The sequence below is a fragment of the Protopterus annectens genome, chromosome 2.part1, assembly GCF_019279795.1.
Source record: "Protopterus annectens isolate FY-2018-M chromosome 2.part1, PAN1.0, whole genome shotgun sequence".
Lineage (NCBI taxonomy): Eukaryota > Metazoa > Chordata > Ceratodontiformes > Protopteridae > Protopterus > Protopterus annectens.
Window position 1 is genome coordinate 675,511,616 of NC_056729.1, and position 24,029 is coordinate 675,535,644.

Here is a 24,029-nt window from a genome sequence, read left to right on the forward strand (position 1 = left end):
TGCCCCAGTCTTACAATACTTTACCTTCTATTTCTAATACTAAGTCTCATACTGCTAGCAAACAGCACCACACACAACTCTCATAAAATTAATGCAACCACAAAATGTTCTACATCTGACACAAGCTTTGAAAAACAAACATTAAGCTACTCCAATATTTCAGCCAGCCTACTTAAATGCCACATCTTCCTATTTATAAAATATACAATGTTGCAACCTTACCATAAGCTCAAACCCACGCTTCACCTAAAACTGCACCGAATAATAAAACACACTTCTCTTATCCACTATCACTCCTACTTCTCCCTCTTATCCAAGAGCAGAGACATCCACCCAAACCCTGGACCAAGCACAACTTCCTTTTCCTGTCAAACACCTCCCTCTCAGAGACATGGCTAAAACCAAACATTCAAGACACAGAACCACCCCCCCCCAGGCTACAATACAATAAGAGCTGATCAAATTCACAAAAAACCTAGAGGAGTAGCCCTAATCTATCCCAACTCACATACCATAATATCCTATCCTAAGCCCATTCCACAATTCTCTAAGTCTGAAATCCTCATCTCCCACTTACAAATTAACAAATCTAATCAAATATGCATTGCAGTCTTGTACATCCCCCCTGACCACAATATTTCCATATTAGAAGACATTTTATCCTGGATCTCACAAAACATTTCCTGCAAAACAATTACCATTGGTGATAATTGTTAAAAAGAAAACTAAACAATTATCCTTGGTGATAGAAAACATCAACTGGCAAAACTTAACCTCTGACTTCCCAGCTAACAGCTTAAATCTCTCTGGACACACACAACTTATCACTACCCCAACCAGATTTCAAAAAGGCAACAGTTATGGAACAATGCTGGACTGGATCCTAGTCTCTGATCCCAAAAAATATTCTAACTCTGGTACTCTTCCAAGTTTATTAAGTACCCACCTACCCTCATACACTTGCAGGACTACTACACAACTACCCAAAAGCCACAATTACAAAACTTCCCGCAATCTAACCAATTTTAATAAACAACTTTTATTAATATACTAAAAGCCCTAAACTGTTCTATACTAAGAACTCTTCCCCTAGACAAAGCAGTTATCCACTTTAACAAACTTTTCCTGGACAGTCTTAATAGTCTAGCTCCACTTCACACCAAAAGAACAAAAATCAATCATGCACCCTGGTTAACTAAATCCACTAAAATGTTACTTACAACCATGGACAAAGCATGGAAGGGCTGGCAAAAAAAGGTAAAAATAATTCAACCCTACAAAACTTTAGAAAATTACATTCTGGCTCTCTAGTTCTCTCTCTGTCACTTTTCTACTATCTTTTTAACGAATGCTGTTGGTCTACTCAAACACATTTAACTTTTCCTCCCCCCCCCCTTCTCTCCTAGGTTTAAAGCCCATTAACTTCATACAAGCTTCAAGCTCCACACCTGAGTTATAAGGGACTTAGTGCTTCACCTACGAGTGGCACCTTCACAGCATAACTATTGCATAGCTACTGCCTTAAAAAAAACACATAACGTATGCATGTCTCACATTCATCTATTTTATAGCATTACATGTGTACCTATAATCAGGCACTGCACATCAGCGAGACAGTGTAGTATTTCCTACCTTCTCACATTTGTCTCTACTTTTCTGTCATTTACTTTTAACTAAAAGTGACTCCACTACATACTAGCAATTGCATATACTAGTCAGAGTATTTCCCAGTACTTCTGATAGGCATCAGCTGCTCACCTTACCCTGCTACTGTAGGTTCCAGAATTATTTTTCTGTTACATTTTAAACCCACATGCATATATCACACAACAGTTATGACAAAACTATTAGTATCAGTTTCTCCTGTCCTTACTGCATATTATATTACGTATGTTTTTCTGTTGGCTCACTGCATGATTAACATTTGCTTTATGTATCTTTGGAATTTTTCAGCACAGTTCCCCTTTCCTTTCACTTTTCTCCCAACAGGTTGGTTAGAATGTCCTAGGTAATAGCATTATACTTAATTAAGTTGGCTTACTGATTGGTTTTGCAGACAGCTGCCAACAGGATCTGGGTGCAGCCTGCTCCATTTGCCTCACTTTGCTCGGGCTCACTTTGCTCCTCTACTCTACCCCCATTCCCACCCACCCCCACTTCAATTACTTTTATACTTAACTAAACCCCTCACCTTTCAGCTCTAAAACCAATCATACTCACTTTCTAATTAACTTCTAACCACACCCCTCCCCTAAACCATCTAAGCCACCTTCCTCTTTTATATTACATATATATCTAGCAACTCCTCTCCTTCACTCATTTCTCCTCATCTGGACTCATTACTCCCTTTAAATAATCTCAGAATGGTTTGCCCCAGTCATACAATACTTTACCTTTTATTTCTAATGCTAAGTCTCATACTGCTAGCAAACAGCACCACACACAACTCTCATAAAATTAATGCAACCACAAAATGTTCTACATCTGACACAAGCTTTGAAAAACAAACATTAAGCTACTCCAATATTTCAGCCAGCCTACTTAAATGCCACACCTTCCTATTTATAAAATATACAATGTTGCAACCTTACCATAAGCTCAAACCCACGCTTCACCTAAAACTGCACCGAATAATAAAACACACTTCTCTTATCCACTATCACTCCTACTTCTCCCTCTTATCCAAGAGCAGAGACATCCACCCAAACCCTGGACCAAGCACAACTTCCTTTTCCTGTCAAACACCTCCCTCTCAGAGACATGGCTAAAACCAAACATTCAAGACACAGAACCACCCCCCCCCCCCAGGCTACAATACAATAAGAGCTGATCAAATTCACAAAAAACCTAGAGGAGTAGCCCTAATCTATCCCAACTAACATACCATAATATCCTATCCTAAGCCCATTCCACAATTCTCTAAGTCTGAAATCCTCATCTCCCACTTACAAATTAACAAATCTAATCAAATATGCATTGCAGTCTTGTACATCCCCCCTGACCACAATATTTCCATATTAGAAGACATTTTATCCTGGATCTCACAAAACATTTCCTGCAAAACAATTACCATTGGTGATAATTGTTAAAAAGAAAACTAAACAATTATCCTTGGTGATAGAAAACATCAACTGGCAAAACTTAACCTCTGACTTCCCAGCTAACAGCTTAAATCTCTCTGGACACACACAACTTATCACTACCCCAACCAGATTTCAAAAAGGCAACAGTTATGGAACAATGCTGGACTGGATCCTAGTCTCTGATCCCAAAAAATATTCTAACTCTGGTACTCTTCCAAGTTTATTAAGTACCCACCTACCCTCATACACTTGCAGGACTACTACACAACTACCCAAAAGCCACAATTACAAAACTTCCCGCAATCTAACCAATTTTAATAAACAACTTTTATTAATATACTAAAAGCCCTAAACTGGTCTATACTAAGAACTCTTCCCCTAGACAAAGCAGTTATCCACTTTAACAAACTTTTCCTGGACAGTCTTAATAGTCTAGCTCCACTTCACACCAAAAGAACAAAAATCAATCATGCACCCTGGTTAACTAAAATGTTACTTACAACCATGGACAAAGCATGGAAGGGCTGGCAAAAAAAGGTAAAAATAATTCAACCCTACAAAACTTTAGAAAATTACATAATCAAGCTAAAAACAAATTATCTATGATAAAAAACACTACTTTTCACAGCAGCTAAATGACCATATAAAATCCAAGAAAGTTCTGGAATATCATTGCATCACTTCTCACTCCTGGATCTATGAAAAATCCCTCTCTAGCCATAGATAAAATCATCATCCCAAATAGCATAACTGTTTAATACAAATTTTATATAAAACATTGCAAACTTAGTAAATGACCCAAACAAAAACAATAACCCTAACTCTACCCTCAATCCACTGCCTTCTCATATATCCTCCAAACACTGTACCACTACTTCCCCCTCTCCTCAAAATACTTCTACTTCACCCCCTCAATCTCCTATATTGTCATTGCAACCAGTACCCACTAACTTTATATGCAAACCACTACATAAACTAAAATCCTGTTCTCCTTCCCCTGACAATCTCACTCGAAACTCTCCTTAGCATGGAGAACATCGATATCTGTGCAGTAACAGAAACCTGGTTCAAGGCTCCCGAGAGCACCCCAGCACTACCAGGTTATACCTCATACCTTGCTTTTCGGCCCCAAAACTTGGACCAAACCACAAAAGGAGGGAGAGTATCAATATTCGTCAAAGATACCCACACCTCCAGGTTGGCGGCACAGCACGAAGCATCAGAGACTATCCATGTGCAACTAACAGTGGGTAAAACTGCCTTCCAGTTTATAGCCTGCTACAGACCACCCGCCCAAACCCAGGAACCCCACTCGGCCTTCCTGAGAACACTGGAAAATATGAAGGTCTCTCCAAACACCATATATTGGGCGACTTCAAGTACCCAAACATAGACTGGGAGCATTACTCTAGCTCCAACACCCTAGCCCAAAGGTTCCTAGAATTTATAAACTCAAATGCTATGGAACAACTTGTTACCACTCCCACAAGAGGGGAAAACATACTGGACCTGATCATCACCAACATGGGGACTCTATGCTCCAGACCAGAAGTGTATCCCTCACTGGTAAGATCAGACCATAAACTAATCTCACTGGATATTCACATCCCGACCCCATCCCCTGCCCAGAAAACCACAGTGAAAAACTTCTCTAAAGCAAATTTCACACTCCTCAAAACCGAGGTGGAATCCTTCAAAGCCCCCGAGCCTGTGGAAAATATGGCCCAGACCACAGAATCCTTTATAAACGCATTCTATGAACACCTTCAGGAATGCATGGATCATGCAATCCCAAATAAAACCAAGACCCAATCCTCCAAAGGCAGATGTCCTGTCTGGTGGACCCCAGCCATAAACAAACTATACAATAGAAGGAGGAAGCAACTACATGATAGAGCAAAATCCCAAAAAGGGAAGGCATCTCTGATCAGTATTAGCAAAAAACTACGGGCACTCATAAAATCGTCTAAGGCCAGCTTCGAGAGAAAAATTGCACAGGACACTAAGGATAATCACAATGCTTTCTTTAGTTATGTTAGGAACCTGGGTGGGAATCCCCAGATATGCTCAGAATTAGTCCAAAATGACAAAAAAATACATCGAACCCACAGATATTGCCAACATCCTAGCTGACAGGTTCAGCGCAAAATTCTCCCCCCCTCACCACCAAAAGGGCAAATATCTATCCCAGCAGAGTGCTGCCCCCCTGACATCTCAGATGCTCAGGTAAGAGCCGCCGTCTCCAAAGCAAAAAACACAGCATCAATGGGACCAGACGGTGTCCCGGGCTGCGTCCTACATGAACTCCAAGAAAAGCTAAACCCAAACATAAAACTACTGTTCAATCTCAGCCTTACTACAGGATATGTACCCAAAGAGTGGCATACAGCAACAGTGGTCCCTCTCCACAAACGTGGTACCTCAACGGATCCTGAAAACTATCGCCCCATAAGCCTGACTAGCTTGGTCTTCAAAGCTATGGAAAAGATCATCACGGACCTTATAAATAAAGATATTGGGGACCTACAGACACTGGATCCTACCCAGTTCGGCTTTGTTAAGGGCAGATCCTGCCGCTTAAACCTGGTCGATTTCCTTGAAACAGTCACCAAAGCCATTGACGAGGGGAAGGTGGTCCACACAGCCTACCTGGACCTCGCAAAAGCCTTCGATACAATACCCTACTCGGGCATTATAGATAAGCTTATCAGCTTAAATATAAACCCCTATGTCACTAGATGGGTTGCAAACTGGCTCAAGGACAGAACCCACATGGTTAGAATTGCTGGAGCCATGTCAGACTCCAAACCAGTTACAAGTGGCGTCCCACAAGGCTCAGTCCTGGGACCTCTCTTGTTCGGTATATATTTCTCGGAGGTACAGGCCAACACGGAAGGACTGTGGCTGACCAGGTTCACAGATGACTGCAAACTGGGCGCCATAATCGACTCTCCAGCTGACACAAGCATCCTCCAAAAGGACCTCATAGAAACAGACAACTGGTGTCAGAGCCATGGCCTCAAGCTAAACGCCAAAAAGTGTATAGTCATCCCCTTTGGCAAAAACAAAGTGCCCACAAATTACCACATAGGTGGTAATCCATTAAGTACAGAAGAAGTAATTAGGGACCTGAGGACCCAAGTTGATAGTAATCTCGCATTTGACAACCACGTGGCCAAAGTGGTTAGAAAAACATTTTATATAGCCCACCTAATCATGAAGGGATTCACATCTAGATCAGGGGAGGTCATCGTGCCTCTTTACTCATCCCTCATCAGGCCCATAATTGAGTACAATGCCCCTTTTGGGATGTACCTTACCAGACACCTACAGCAACTGGAAAAACCCCAAAAGTACCTCACCAAGAGGATCAAAGGGCTCAAACAGATGCCATATGCTGCCCGGTTAAAGAAACTCCAGCTCTACTCAGTGGCATACCGCCTGCTCAGAGGCGATCTGTGCCTGACGTATAAAGCCATGTCCAACCCGGAATTAATGGACATGCTGCACCTCAGAAAATCCAAATCCCATCGAGCTACGCTCGAGAGACTTGAACCTCAGCACTGAAATAAATAGGACATGCTGGAGGGACAGATTCATAACCCAGAGGCTCCCTTCACTCTGGAATAAAATCCCAGTCCAGGTTAGGCAGAGCCCTCATTGACTCTCTTCAAGAGGAATCTTGATGAGTGGATGGGAGATCGTAGGTTTACCCCGGGTATCACTTCTGTGTCACTGTTAGACAGAGGCACAGTATACTAACCTCGAAAAAGGGCATAGCAAAATTAATTTAAAATGGGTGGCGAAAGCCAAACACACTCTGGCGAGGCTTATAAATGCCCTAGGGCAGATAGCCTAGTATGAACCTATGAACCTATGAATACCTCAGAATCACTGTTGATGCTATTGCCTACCCTATCAGTATTACCATTAACAGGTCCATCACAGAATCTCATGTTCCCTCCATCTGGAAAAAATCTATCATAACCCCACTACACAAACGGGGAAAATCTAATGAACTTTCCAACTTTTGACCCATCGCCATACTATCTCCTCTTACCAGGCTTTTAGAAAAATGTGTACACAAACAACTCCAGGACCACTTACTTCAAAACAATCTATGTACACCCACCCAACTTGGCTTTAGACCAGCACATAGTACTATAACTGCACTAATTTACTTTACAGATACAATCAACAGGTCAAGAGACTGTGGCCAAGTAACCTCAGCAATATTCCTAGGCCTTTCAAAAGCATTCAACAATGAGTCACACCCCAAACAACTTTCTTCCCTAGGTCTTTCCCTAACCTCTCAACAGTGGTTTACCAGTTATCTTTCTGGCTGACAACAATGCATTAAATGACAAGGGTGTCTTTCACAATATCTATCCAACAGAACTGGAGTTCCACAAGGGCCCATTCTTGGTCCCCCCCCCTTTCAATACCTTCATAAACTACCTCTGTACTGCTCCTACCAAATTCCCCTTATCCAATACTCCGATGACTCAATTCTCATTTCCTCCTCTGACAACTTAACACATCTCAAACACAACCCAAACTGAATTCTCTCCCATTCATTCCTGGCTCACTAATGTACAACTCTTACTCAGTCCTAATGAAACAAAACTCCTTCTGTTTACACCTAAGCCACCTTCAGATTTTAAGATATACTCCCTAAATAATACAGAAATTGAAGTATTTTCTCATGCAAAATGCTAGATAGACAATAAACTTTCCTTTGATCTACACATTCACAATACTGTAAAGAAAACACACCAAATGCTAGGGATGCTCTACTGTCAGAAAAGATTCACGAATACATCCACCAAAATAACTCTGCTCACAACCTACCTACTTCCCTCCCTACTATATGGCATCCCTATCTAAACCAATCTCCATGTTTCACTAAAATATAAGCATGAATCCTGTTACAACAAAATAGCAACATTTGCAGTAAATGCATGTTATTTCAAACATCACTGCAGTGCCCTGACTGCAGTTAACTGGCTTGAACTCTCCTTATTACTAAACAACCTCCAGTTGACCTTTGTTCATGAAATCATCTATAAACCTAACAATTGATCTGAAGTAGGTACTTCATTTGTCAGCAACTTTTGGGGTATCGGATCCGATCTCGGATCCGAGCCGGCAACTTGTTTCACAGCTGTCAGATCCGAGCTCCTAGATCCTCCCCTTACCCATAATCTCCTGCCAACCCTGACTGACCTCAGATCTAGTTTGCCGCGCTTAGTGAAAGCAGATAGATTCAGAACTCCTAGTAAATGCAGATAAGTTTTCAACTTATTGTACTTATTGTTGTAATTTTTTAGTAAAAGGTTGAGTGTGTTAGGTTCCCTTTTATTTTAGCCTTAGAATCTTGTATTTTTTGTTAGTGTAAACTCCTCCCCTCCCCTCGCTGGTGCATAGTGTTTGTGTGGGTCGGTGTGTGTTTGGGGCCTTGTGTGAGTGAGTTTGCTTTTTTTTGTAGTATAATGTCAGAGGCCCCAAAACCGATCTTCTCTAAATGCACAGAGTGTGGCCATAAGCTTTCACCGGCGGATGGCCACACTCAGTGTGTTCGGTGCCTTGGGGTTGAACACCTGTCCTCAGGGTGTGTTACCTGCATGGGGTTCAAATCCCAGGGCACTGAAAGAGCGGAGGTCGAAGCTGATCCTGGCAGGACTTTTGCCCCTGGATTCGGCTTCGGCTTCCAGTGCTCCCGTGGCCTCACCCCAGTCCTCGGTGGCGGCCACTCCTGCCTCTCTCCCCCTGGCCGAGACTCAAACTCCCACTACAGTGCCGGAGGAGAGGGAGGCCAGGAGGGAGAAAAAAGAGGGAGAAGCACCACAAGCGGTGGGCCGAGGCCTCCGCTTCGGCCCCCCTGGCTAAGCGGGCTTCTCCCTCCATGGCTTCCAAGTCTCCTCCTCCTCGGCTCCGGTCCCCATGCTTCTCACCGAGACCCGAGGAGGAGGAGACCCGATCTCCGTCAAGGTCATCGAGGCGGCACTCCCGGCCTGCCTCGGTGGCCTCGTTGAGATCCACTTATAGCCTGTCAGATACAGACTTGGACCAGATGATGCGAAGGTTCATCCAGGCCCAGCTGCAGATGGGAGTGCTCCTACCTCCCCCCCCCTTCAGGGGGGAGCTCAACGCCTTTTTTGCCCCGATAGCTCCTTCTCCGACCCGCTTCCCGGGTTCGGAGTGCCCGGAGCCGGGCAGCGTTGGAGCCGGGTTGGGTCGGCGCCGACAGTGCTTGGTACTTCGGCTCCGACCTTTCCCTCGAGTTTGTCGGGTCCGTCCTTGTCGGATCCGAGCTCTCGGAGCCATGGGCTGGGCTTCGGATCTGAGGGATTCAGTGTGACTTCGGCTCCGTCCAGGTCGGAGCACACGGGTCCTTCGGATCTGATGGTCTTGGCTCCGGTTCCGATCCCCTCATCGGATCCGAGTGGGAGTCGGCTCTCAGATCCGAGAGAGAGCGACTCTCCCTCGGCCTTCAATGCGGTGGAGAGGGCTTTGTTGAGTGCATCCGGACCCTTGGCCCTTGCCTCGGCCCCATCCTGCACTCCCTCTCAGCTGGGTCTGGCTTCCATCGCCCGGCCACAGGGACAGCCTGCTTCGATGTCTCAGGTCGTTCCTTTGGAGACTTCCTCGGACAGCCCTCCCGAGGATGTTCCTCATAAGCGGAAGTGTAAGAGGAGGCACGTGGACTCCCCTGAGTCCTTAACAGAAGACACGGACTTGGATGAAGGGGAAGGCTCCCCAAGGTCACCCCCTGAGGATGTCTCCTTCGGAGACATCATGGAAATGCTCAGGATTAGGGGGGTGGTCTGCCCCAAGGCTTCCTCCGACGAGTCCATGTTCCTGGAGGCGTTCGAAGCAGGCTCATCTACCTCTTGGGTGTCCCCTCCGCCCAACCCCCTGGTGGACCTTATTACCACCAGGGCGTGGAAGGAGCCGGACACTGTGGAGCCAGTTCCCAAACACCCCGATAGGATTCCGAGCCCCCCTTCAGAGAAGTCCCACTGGAGCAAGAGTCCCCCCGTAGATGCCATGTTGGTGGCGGCAGCCACTAAGAGGGAGTTAGCTCAGGAGAGCCCCTCGGTCCATCCACCGAGCAAAGAGTCCCGCTCGATGGATCACCTAGGGAAGCAGGTCTTTAGTTCAGCGACCTTCTCAGTAAGGTCCCTGAACTACATGGCACACATTATTAGGATGAAGTGTGACCTTATCAAAGAGTACGCTGCTTCCCCCCCGGAGTCCATGTCGGCGGAGGGAAAACAATTGTACTCCACTCGCATGGCCACCCTAAGATCTATATCGAATACCTCTATGTGGCTTTTGTCCCATGCCACAGAGGGAGCCGCTAGAGCCAGCGGAGCAGGCCTAGTAATGAGATGCCAGGCCTGGCTCTGACATTGTGACTTCACGGAACCCTTCAAGGCGTCATCTGCGAATGCCCCTTTTGATGGTTCTGCCTTATTTGGCAAGACAGTTCGCGAGACTTTAGTCCAGAGTGAAAAGGATGGGAAGAAGTTGTCTGCCATCGGAGTCCACTTCTCTGCTTCCCAGAGGTCCTTCTCTAAGAACCAAAAGGGACAGAAGAAGATGTGGTTCCAGAAAGCGCAACATTCCCAGCCTGTTCCGGACAACCAGTCGTTCTGTGGCAGAGGAGGACAGGGAGGATGCCACCCTAGAAGCAGAGGGGGCCCGAAGAATTTTGGGTCCAGAGAAACCTTCTCTGATCGGCCCACGCAGCAACCCTGAGGGATTGCCTGACTGCTCCACTCTGGAGGCAGTCGGGGGGTGTTTCTCGAGGCACCTGGCAGCTTTGGAGTCCATCACATCAGATCGCTGGGTGATTCGTATCATATCCAGAGGTTACCAAATTCCCCTGTATCATGTCCCCAAACTCAGAAACCTCCCCAATGTACCACCCGATCAGAGGGAGGTAGCAGCTGCAGAAATTCAGCAGCTCCTAGAAAAAAGAGCCATCCAACCCATCCCCCCAGACCAGCGTGGATTAGGTTTTTACTCCAGGTTCTTTCTGGTGCCAAAAAACACAGGGGACTTAAGGCCAATTCTCGACCTCTCCCTTTTGAACCTGTCAGTAACCAAACAAAAATTCCGGATGGTCACTCTTCAATCCATTCTCCCCCTATTGCGGGAGAATGACTGGATGTGCTCAATAGACCTCAAGGATGCGTACTACCACATTCTGATGGACAGACGATCTAGGAGGTTCCTCCGCTTCCGGCTGGGAGCCAGTCACTACCAGTTCAGGGTCCTTCCCTTTGGCCTCACCACAGCCCCCAGGGTGTTTACCAAAGTATTAGCAGTGATAGCGGCCCACCTGAGACTCCAGGGAATGCAGGTTTTTCCATACCTGGACGACTGGCTCCTGACCGCCCCGACTAGGCATCTACTTTGCTCAGCCAGGGACTACTTCCTCTGGCTTGCTCCCCAGCTGGGCATCACCATCAACAGGGACAAATCTTCTCTTGCTCCGACTCAGGTGATAGAGTTTATAGGGGCCAAGTTGGATACAAGAAACTTTCTAGCATTCTTGACTGCGGAACGACTACAAAACCTGAGGCTTCATGTGCGGGCCATCCTCCAATTAGAATCCCCATCGGCGGAGTTGGTCCTGAGGGCTCTAGGCTCACTGTTTTGCCATTGGCTTGTCTAAATATGAGGGTCCTGCAATAGACCCTTCAAGTACAGTGGTCCTTTCTACATTACCCCCTAAGCCATCCTATTCCCCTCAGCAGGGCTTGCAGGAGGGGTCTCTTATGGTGGCTCCAATCTCCGGCCCTCCATACGGGATGTCCCTTCTCCATGCCTCTCCCCTCACCACGGTGACCACGGATGCCTCTTGCCTTGGGTGGGGGGGGGATTGCTCAGGAAGGACGGTCCAAGGCACGTGGAACGACACAGAGACCTCTTTGCATATCAATGTCCTGGAGATGAGGGCGGTGCTATTAGCGTTGCAAGCACTTCAGAACCTTCTTCCTGTAGGAACTATTGCGATCCAGACAGACAACATGTCAGTTGTCTGGTACATCAACAAACAGGGGGGAACTAGGTCCTATCCTCTCTGTTGAGAGGCCATGAGAGTGTGGGAATGGGTGACCTCTACCAACCGCTTTCTTATTGCGACGCACATTCCGGGACGGACCAACATTCTGGCAGACAGGCTCAGCCACATCATCCTTTCCCTTTATGAGTGGTCTCTCAATCCCCAGGTAGCGAAGTGGATTTTTGCCAAATGGGGGCAACCCTGTTGCGATCTCTTTGCTTCTCCCTCAAATACGAAATGCAACAGTTACTTCACTCTAATTCCCCCCTTTGGGGAATCCCCGAGAGATGCTCTGGTGCATGCTTGGCCTCCCGGTCTACTTTATGCTTACCCACCTCTACCTCTAATGCTGAAACTCATGCAGAAAGCCAGTCAGTTGGGGAGCAGAATGATCCTCATTGCCCCATTCTGGCCTCGTCAAGCGTGGTTCCCTTACCTGTGGTCTCACCTGGTAAATCCTCCTTGGATTCGGATCTAATATCTCATCCCCTGAATCTCCTGATCCCGAATCTGGACAACCTCAAGTTGACAGCTTGGCTGCTCCAGTTCCACTCCTAATCAGGACTCCCGGAATCTCTTCCCCAGTTAAAGCCATCCTTGTAGCAGCACATAAACCTTCCACTAGGAAGGTCTATCGCAGTAAGTGGAAGCGTTTCCCCATCTGGGTGGAGAATCATAACTTAGATCCCTTCACAGCGCCGTTACTGACTGTGTTGGATTTCCTTACAGGTCTGTTTCATCAGGGGGCTAGCTGCTCTACGGTCAAGGTTCAACTGGCAGCTATCTCTCTTTACTATGTGGGACATGAGTCAGGTCCTTTGATTACGGCTAAATTGTGTAAAACCTTTCTAAAGGGTACCTTCCTGCTCAGACTTCCTGTCAAGGATGTTATACCCCCTTGGGATTTATCCCTAGTCCTACAGGCATTGACAGCTCCCCCTTTTGAACCTGCTGCTTCAGTTGATCTTAAGTACCTATCTTGGAAAACGGTGTTCCTTGTCACTATTACTTCAGCGAAAAGAGTTTCTGAGCTTCAGGCCCTTTGTGTAAAACCCCCTACTTGGCTTTTCACCAGGATAGAGTGTACCTCAGGACCAACCCCTCATTTCTTCCCAAGGTGGCTTCAGAGGCTAATATCAATCAAGCCATTAACCTGCCAGTCTTCTTTCCTAAGTATCAGAACAAAGGAGAATACAAACTGCATTCGTTAGATGTGCATAGACAACTGCGCTTTTACATTCACAGGACTGCTGGTCATAGACAATCCGACCAGTTGTTCATCTCCTTTGCCAAATTTAACTTAGGTAAACCTGTCTCTAAGGTCACTTTATCACAATGGATCTCACAGTGTATTCTATCAGCCTATGAAAGTTCTGGGAGGCCCGCACCTCAGGGAGTTCGTGCAGACTCTACTTGCTCTATATCTACCTCCGCTGCCTTTAGGTCTAGAGTGTCTTTAGATGATATTTGCTCTACAGCCACTTGGGCCTCATCTCATACCTTTATCAACCATTATAAGCTGGACATTATCTCCAGAGGGAGAGCATCTTTTGGCTCCGCAGTGCTCCGGAATATCCTTCCATGATGGCCGCCCAAAATCCAGGTAGCTGGGGATTCTGTCCCAAAGGTTGCTGACAAATGAAGTACCTACTTCATGGTCTGCAACCATCCCCCCCTCCTTCCCCCTGACCTTCAGAAGTTTTAGTCCCTGGATGTCCTTCTTCTAGTCCCCTACGGGATGTATTTAACCTTTTTAGCTGCTTGTATGAGGGCAAACTTGATCTGAGGTCAGTCAGGGTTGGCAGGGGATTATGGGTAAGGGGAGGAGCTAGGAGCTCGGATCTGATAGCTGTGAAACAAGTTGCCGGCCCGAATCTGAGATCGGATCCGATACCCCAAAGGTTGCAGACAAATGAAGTTTCCTACTCAGATGGAACGTTATGGTGAGTACATAACTTCTTATTCTGCCTTAAAATCAATTCTCCAGACATACATACCTACTAGGCTCTTTGTTCTGAAAATAGGCAACTACTAACACTATATAGACCCCACAAAAATGCAGGAAAATATCTCTACTCCTATTCTGTGAATAAACTATGGAACACTTTACCCCTAGATATCAGAGCTACATCAACTCCCAACAAATTTAAGTTCAAATTAAAAGAATACCTTCTCATGGCTCAAATTTGCCCCTGCTCCAAACCAAGCTAACACTATAACCCATTCTATACACCCTCTGAACTATCTATCTTCCTTGATTAACAATCAGTCTTAGCTCTTTGTCCTCCCCTCACTGTTCTTCACTCTCTTTTCATTTACAATAGCTTATTACCTTGAGTATCCCTGTAAAATTCTTGTGCAACTTTTGCAAATATTTAGCACCTGTTACTGATTAAAATTAAGTTTTTCATATCATGTAATATTACCTACCTAGTAGTTCTCAACATATATCTTATACTGTTTACTTTCTTTAAGCATATTACATATCTGCAATGATAATCCAAGGCACTTGCGGAAGAAGGTAAGTCCACTCCAAGTACTTTAGTTCCTTTTCTTTAATATAGCAAAAGCAGAAATAATAAAAAATACAAAATATATATGAAAGTAGAAGATAAAACACAAAGTGCTGTTCATCCCACCTGGTGGTGAGTCTTCTTCAGGTAAAGGCATTCACTAAAACCAGTGCATTTAAATACAGTCCATGGTGCAAGCATGTTGTTAGTCAGCCAATGGGTGAGGGCTATTAAAAAAATTAAAATTAAATTAAAAATAAATTAAAATTAAAAACATTTTCAATATGCTTTTCAGCTCCACCTATACTGAAGTGTCAAAGAATGGGTTAAATTTAGCTTACAGGAACATAGACTTGACCTTAGAAGAATTACTCTTGAATGGGCAAATTAGCTTGGACCTTTTTGACTTTTTGAATTTCAAGCATCCCAAAATTCCAACTATGTTCAGAATTCTGAAGGCCCACAAATCTATAGTGGACCCTCCTTTGCACCCAATTGTCGACACCAAGGCGTCAAAGACTTTGTGCTTAGCAAAATACATTGACAGTAAAGTCAAGTATATATTAGATGACCGGCAATGGGTGATAAAAGATTCTTGGGATTTTTTTGGAAAGGTCAAGCCTGAAATATATTCTGGTAACTTGATTATGGTCACAATTGATATATGTGACCTCTTTTCTGTAATTCCACATAAAATCGGGTTGAGTGGTTCTATGATTAATTTACCTCTGTTTTAACACCAGTATGGATCACAATACTATCTTAACACTTTGTACTTGTATGGAATTAGTTCTTGACAAGAATTACATTACCTTTGAAGGCCAGATTTACAAAAAGACCCAAGGTGTGGCTATGGGTGCGTGCTGTGCCCCGGTGTTTGCCAACATTGTCCTTGCCCATTGGGAAGATCTGTATATATTAGACTCAGAATTTAAAAATATGTGGGCACTGTATGGTCATTATTTAGATGATTTGGTTCTCTTTTGGACAGGTAGTAACACAGATTTGGATAAATTTTTCACATACATTAACAGTACTACACATTTTTTGAAATTTACCATGGTTAAGGATGTTCACCAGGTAAACTATTTGGATATCACCATTAAGAAGGACCATGATAGGAAGATGTCTACATCCCATTTATACAGAAAGCCCACATATTCCAACTCCTTGTTACATTTTCATAGCTGGCATCCATTTCAGCAGAAGAAATCCCTTGTTAAAGGGCAATATGTTAGACTAGCAAGGATGATTTCTGAGAAACACATTTTTTGACTGAATGTAACACATTTCAGAACATGTTGGAAAAAGGGGTTACCCTGCTGTCTTTGTAAATAATATTTTAGTGAGGTTTTGGAAAAAAGACAGCATGGTATTTACAAAGTTTTACTCTCTTCTGGTCTCCCTGAAAGGGTAGAGAATGAACACTGTAATGATGACAGATTTGGCAGGGCATTGATTCTCACATACACCTTGAATTTCTTTGACATAAAACAAATTATCAAAAAATGATGGTGTATTTTTAACTTTGACAACAAAGTGTCTTGTAAGGTTGGCACACAACCCCTAATTGTTTATAAGAGGGATATGTCTTTAAAGGGATTGGTTGAGAGAAAGAAAATGGATATTTTGGACACAACTGGCAATATAAAATGTGGTAGATGTGCGCAGTGTTCTTACATTATGGAGGAATCAAAATTAGTAGGGAGAGGTTTTGGTACCATTCTGCCCAAGAAAAAATATTATTGTTATGCAAAAGGTGTGGTTTATATCGTAGTTTGTGATTCCTGTGATAGTTTCTATATAGGAAAATCTATTAGAGCCCTTAAACAAAGAATCCACCAACACCTTTATGACATAAGACAGCATAATGAGGGCAATGCCCTCTATAAACAATTCAAGAAATTTCCAACACATTCTTTTAAATTTGGGGCTATTGACCATGTTGATCTGGGCCCTAGAGGGGAACATTCAGATTTATACTTGAAGTTTTTGGAACTCAAGTGGCAGATTAGAACAAATGCATGTACTTTACCTGGGCTTAATGACAGGTTGTCTCTTGGCTCCTTGCTAAGACTAAAATCAGTGTATTTTATTTAATAATGTTTATTTGGGGTAGATTCATGAATATGTGATCATTTGTGTATGAATTTATGGCTTATTTATTTATACATTTTTAGAGACATTGTATTTATTAACATTTGGTGCTTTGATTTCTATGTAGGGTGGATAGGTTTTTATAAGTGATTAGGTTAAGAGGAAATTATGTCAAGCTCTATGCGGCTTTTTCAACCTATGACATGCTTAATGTCACTTTAAAATGGAATTTTACTGAGTATTCTCTTATTCTGAAGAAGTCTTTTGACGAAAGTGCGCTCAATAAATTTTATTATTTTTTATTAAGTATGTGGTGTGTGGCTCTGGTACTGCCTTTCTGTGCAAATATTTCTAGTTTTTGTCGTTTGGACTTTGTGTTTTCATTGTTAGAATGGTGAAGTATAAAGAAGTAGTAAAATGTACTAATGCATAAAAATAATAATGCATAAAAATATTCAGAACCCTTTTCTGTCTTATGCAGCATGGCATGGCATCCTACAGATAAACATTGGAATATAAAATATATATAAGTATTGGGGTAACAATTATATGTGGAAGTACAAACAACATGATGTGACAGGAATGTTGTTTGTACTTCCATATATAATTGTTACCCCAATATTTATACTTCACCATTCAGATATATGCATTTTAAGTATATTTATATTTTAAATATTTCAAATATTTTTAACAACAACACTTTTAAAAGGTTCTCATATACTTAAATATTTTTAATAACTGTATGCACAAGAGACTGTATTTAAATGTACTGGTTTTAGTGAATGCTTTTACCTGAAGAAGTCTCACCACCAGGTGGGACGAAAAGCGCTTTGTGTTCACAGTTGTTTTATCATCTAATTTCATATATATATATATATATATATATATATATATATATATATATATATATATATATATATTGATTATATATATATATATATATATATATATTGATTATATATATATATATATATATATATATATATATATATATATATATACATATATATATATATATTGTATTTTTTATTATGTTTGCTTGTGCTATATTAAGGAAAAGGAACTACAGTACTTGGAATGGACTTACCTTCTTCCGCAAGTGTCTTGGATTGTTGTTTGGTCTCCTACTTTTCCTGGTTTTATATCTGCAATGATAACTTACTAAATCGTCCCTGTAGAGTACCAACATGTTTGATAAGTTTTCTTGAGATAATTGTAGGTATATGGCCCTTTGATCTCTCCCATATACCATATATGTGTTATATATTGGTGATAATGTAAAGTTTATTTCTTTCTCACATCTTATACTTTATCATCAACTACACAAATTGTTTACATTTTTAATATTTTTATTTGTGCTTTTAAATGGAGCTTTTTTTCCCAAACTCTCTGCTGAAAATGGGTGTTCTACCCAGTCAGACTTTCCTGGTAAACAAATGTCAAATAAAATAAAATAAATGAAACAGGCAGACCTGGTTGTAAATGTTTCAAAGAGTAGGTTGGGCACAGTGGAAGCCAAATATGTGGGATACCTTATAGGAAGAGGGATGGTAAAACTGTAACTAGAAAATAGATAGGCCATAAAAATGGTCTACACATTCCACTAAAAGGCACATAAAGGGTCTCCTCAAACTAGATGAACAATACAGAAAATTTGTACCTAATTTCATAGATATTGCCTGTCCTTTTCAGTTCTCATAAAAAGAAAAGCCTCAAAGTACAACAGCCTCATGAGGCAGCTAGAGAATTTAATGAACTGAAAAAAACAATTATATTTTGAATCAGTGTTAGTGATTCCTTCTTTTTCTAAAGATTTTACCTTCTTTACAGATTCATCTGAAGTAGGTTTGGGGACAGCATTATCCCGGGATATTCAAGTTGAAATCCAGTGTGCTGTATCAATCAGAAATTAAACAATGCTGAAATGAGGTATTCAGCCATAGAAAGGGGTTACTTGCAGGTGAAGTGGGCCCTTTATTCATTAAAGTTTTTCCTTGTTAGGCATACATTTTAACCAGGGGGCTGATCATGCCCTAATGGCGGAACAACCAGTAAGATGGCATATAACATTATGCAACCGGGCAGTATGCCTCCAATTCTTCAAGTATACTGTGAAGAACTAGAACAAGATCCCAGACTCAGTGCAACCATAAACCAAAAGGCAGACCAAACACAACATGCACCATCAAAGATGACCAGCAAAATAAGATTTATTTAGTGTATTTGTCCAAACAATTAAACCAACTTCTTCAGAATACTTACTTAACCATTAGCACAGTTTTTATATGTTTAATAGTCATCAACTTCCCTTATGTGTTATCAGAAGCAAGGTTGGTTCATCCTGGGCCAATACTATAAACCAGTACCCCACCTCCTATGTTTTCCATTAAAGAACAGAAAAAAGAGATCCCCCTACCCCAGTCATTCAGGCCATTTGTCTGTGCCATGCCCCAAAACCTCCTTCAACATATTTTATTTAAAAAATACCTTCTTCTTTAAGCTGCTTGCTACAACTGTAGCAAACAATTGCTATAGTTTATACCCTAACTGCAGGGAACATTACAGTGCTTAGGTTTTAGTTAAAAAAAGGAAAGATTTTTTTTTTTTACTTTTTAAATGTAGCAAGGAGTTGCTGTAGTTTAGACCACACACGGTGAACTACAGCACTCAGGTTTGTCCACAAATGCAATACCAGCTTTTAAAATCTAGTATTGCTTTAAAAAGAGATCAGGATTGGCTGATAGTGCTCCCCAACACCTTGCACGCAGGGTAGTTGCCCCTTTTGCCACACTCTAGCTATGCTACTGTGTGATATATTTGCTTCGGTCTTCTGTTTCCAGTATGTTGCATTTTGTAGTTTGATTCATTTTTGTGTCTGCCACCTGAAAAGGGTTCTTGATATCTTGCTAGAAACTGTTTTCAGCAGAAAGAATTAATTCTGAGACTTTTTACCCTGTTTTAAACTCCATAAGTCTGGCATTTTTATTATACATCCTCGGCTGCATCTCTTGTACCCTTTACATATGTTCCTTACCTATTGGCATATTTTAACCTGTTTTGCAAGTATGTAAAGTGTGCTATCACATGAAAGGGGTTTTCTCCTTCTTCCAGGATTCATTTACTTTACCCAGTAAGCTATGGGGACAACTCACCTTTAGAGACTCAGAAGGAGTAAACCTTATTGTAGCTTGGAACACATCCTTTCTATCAAAAGGGAAAAAGCTCATGGTATTCCAGTGTGAATCAAGTGGTTATCCAACTTGACCCTCACTCAATATGAGGAGCAAGGCTAATGACATTTAAAATGGGCAGGATAACCCTATAGCCTTAGGACCTATTGTGCTCCCGACCATTATATGCAAAAAAAAAAAAAAAATCTTATGCTAATCCATGAAATAAAACTTTTAAGAGTGAGTACTGGCATCATATTTTTTGGGGAGGAAGACTGGCTGCTGAGACATCTTATAGATAGTAGTCAGGAGCACTATAGGTCCTGATTCTATAAAGTTATCATGTTCATATTAAATTATATCAAAAAGGAGGTATGGAAATAACTGATCCCATTTTTATATGGCCTTCTTTAGCATAGGTCGACCTTTAGTGATCGAACTGTTAAAACATAGAATGTTCACAAAAAAAAAAATAAAAACAACAACAAAAAAAAAACTAAATGATGTAGGCAGGGGGGCAAGCCCCCCTGCAACCCTCACACCCCCCGTTACTTAAATATACCAACTCCGAGACTGCACTACATTGAAGTAAATGGAAATCTCCCCTTACAGAGATTTTCGTTTACTTGTTCAATGTTCTGCAGTTTCGCTATTCTCGTGTTGACAATGTCAGATTTGACATTGTTGGCTTTTGAGAATTTAATATAGATCCTTTTTTACCAGCCTGTAACCCTAGCTATGGATATGGGACTTAGTACTGCAGTTATTTACTTAGATCTAGCAAATGCTTTTTATAGTTTACTACATGACGTCATTATTAACATTTTATGTTGATGGTCTCGTTTAATCCTGGTGCCTGGTCTGCCCGAAGCCTAATCTGCCAGCCTAATTTACGGCACTCCAATAAAGTCTTAAAATCCCCTGATAAAAAAAAACATCCTCTACATGTTCCAAAACTAAAACGGAAAACTTCTTGAAATCTGGGCATATCAACGCATGCCTAGCCAAGGCATTATTAGAATCTTTTTTCTTAATTGCTAAAGTATGCTCGTAAATCCTTTTAACTAAAGTTCAAATAGTTTTCCCAATATAAAAACTATTGCAGGAATCGCAGTTCGCTGTATAGACCACACATTTACTTTGACAGGTATACCTGTCTCTGACCCATACAATCCATTTCAAGTGTTTGTACTTAACAGACGATGAATTAGTTATGAACCTACACTGTATACAATGTCCACAATGACAAACAACATAAATGTCCACACCCTGGCATAAAAAACACACCAAAAACAAGGGGGATAGAGGAAGGGGAGTAGCTACTGCAGCAGTGATCATTTGAACATCTCCTGTTATGGTAAGTTTAGCTTGCAAACAGTACCTTGTTCATCATATTGACCACTGCTGCAGCAACCTTAGCTAAAAGGGTAGGGTACCATAACTAACTACATTTGGGAGATGGAAGAAGCCCCTGGAGAATGGCCCTAGCAAAGCTTGATCTGAACCTAAAGAATAGATTTGTCATGGTGAGTATAACAAAAGGTAAAAGCCTTAGACAACCATTTGACATAGGTTGTCCCTTCTTCTTACCTTCATAAGAAGTAAACAATTGATCTGAAGATCTGAGAGATATAGTTCTGTCACGATAGTATCTAAGTTGTCTGTGGACATCCAAGCTATAGAGTGTCCTTTCTGTGCCATTGTTAGATTCAGTAAAGAAAATAGTGAGATGGACAGTTAAAGTAAACTTGGATACCAATTTAGACATAAACGAAGGATTTGTTCTCAAAGAAACCCTGTCCCTATGGAAAATGAGGTAGGGTTGACTCACCATAAGATCTTGCAACTCAGATACCCTTCTTGCAGGGGTCAGAGCAATCAGTAAAAATGTTTTCAGTGTTAAGAACCTCAAGAAAGACAGATTATCTGGTTCAGATGGAATAAGTGTTAGCTTCTCTAACACAAAATTAATATCCCAAGGAGGGGCCACCTGTTTACCTGGCAGCCTCTTGAGCAAAACCCCTTTCAAGAACATGTTGACATGATACTGCCTTAAAAAAGGAGGATATATTGAAGACATGCTGAAATGGCTGATACATGATCCTTGACAGAGGAATAAGAAAGGCCATAGGATAGTAAATCACACAAATATTGTAAAACTGGAGAAGAACTAGCCCTGAATGGGTGCTGCGTATGCTGTCAGCACCAACTAGAAACCATTTTCCATTTGCTAATATATGATTTTCTTGTAGCTGACTTTCTTGCCTCGATTTGTATCTGCCGCACATCCTCAGTAAACTGGTGCCTAATAGGAATTAAGACCTTATCCAGGCAGTCGACTGAAAATGATTAATGTTGGAGTGTATCAAAACATTCCTGTTCCTGAGTGAGTAGATCCAGTCAGTGAGGAAGCATGTGATAATTCCCCTGGCCATTTCAAAAAGAAGGTAAAGCGACAGTTGCCTAGGCCAGAAGGGAGTCATCACAATGATCTTGGGGAATTCCTTCTGAATCTTCAGAACTAACCTGGATAATAGTGAAAGGGGTGGAAAAGCATATAGGAATATTCCTGTCCAGAGAAAAGAAAAGAACAGGCATCTGTCTTCCAGGTCTTTTTGCACAGAGTCCTGTAAAAGAACCTTGCCAGTTGATATACAAAGAGGAGGCAAAACATCTTCTTAAGGAACTTTCCACAAATGGATCAAATGTTGGAAGATCCCCTGATCTAGTTTCCATTCATGAAGGTTTGTCCTGGTCCTGCTCAGCTTGTCTGACACACAAGTTTGCTCTGACAGAATGTAGGATGCCTGTAGAGTGAGATTGTGCTGTAAAGTAATATTCCAAGCTAGTGTGGCTAGCCTGTAAAGGAGTATACCCTGATTCCCCCTTGCTTGTTGATGTACCACATGACTGTGGTACTGTCCGAAACCACTTTGAAGAAGTTCCAGGGGCCAAACATTGTTCAGAGAGTTGAGTGCCTTGATCAGGGAAAACATCTCCTAGATATTAATATTTTTGCATCTGTCCTTGGTGTCCCACACCCCTACATGTTTATCCCTCCTGAAACTGCTCCTCAGGCAAAGTCAAAAGCAACCAAGGTGTCTGACTGCTTTGGAGCAGGAAGGGAGAAGGGGAGATGTGGATTTAACTAAGCCAAGAAAACCAGGCATTGGTGTTGCAACTACTAGTAACCAAAACAACAAAACAGAACTCAATCACTCATAAGGCATGGAAAGGTAAAACAGACAGACATTCCAAATGCAAAAACATATAAAACATACACAGCTGAGTTAAGCACTTTCATTCCACACACAACAGGAATTAATCAGAACTGAATTAATTAGTTGTAACTCCTTATATAGAAACTGTTGCTTCAAAGACCATCCCACTTAAAGATATATAAGATATATGCATATAGTTAATGAACATGCAAGGGCACCAAGAATGTGTCAGCTTTTCGTTAATCAAAGATTAAATAATTATAAAAAATAATTGTTGAGAATGTTGCCAATAAGTAAAACAACAGTCAGAAAATATTTGAAATCTATTTTAAGTTGGAAAACATTCCATATGTTGTTGTGTCTTTTGGCTTTTCCCAGTTAGGGGTCGCCACAGCGGAACTCCGGTCCGCTAATGATTGGCAGTAGATTTTTACATGCCGACTTGCCAGCCCTGACACACAACCTTCAATGAAGGTACGCCCATTCATGCATGTCTCCACACAGAAGACGCTCAAGCTGAGAATTGAACAGGACAACGTCTTACTGTGAGGCGACAATGCTACCGCAGCACCACCATCGCAGTGTAAAACATTCCATATAAAAGAGGAAAATACTTTGGAGTGGAAAGAGCTTTTATACAAATCAAATTGGATGCCACCATAGCCCTGGTTTAAATGACGGTATGATAGAACAACCCTTTCTCAAATTAAGAGCAGCTAAGTTAAAAGATCATTTAGTGAACAACATAACACTCAATGTATATTTTGGTGTGTGGTTCTATATGGGATGCTTTATAATTTAAAATGGATTGTAAACATTTTTAATGATTGTTGTTTTATTTATGAAATAAATGTATTTTAAATACTGTT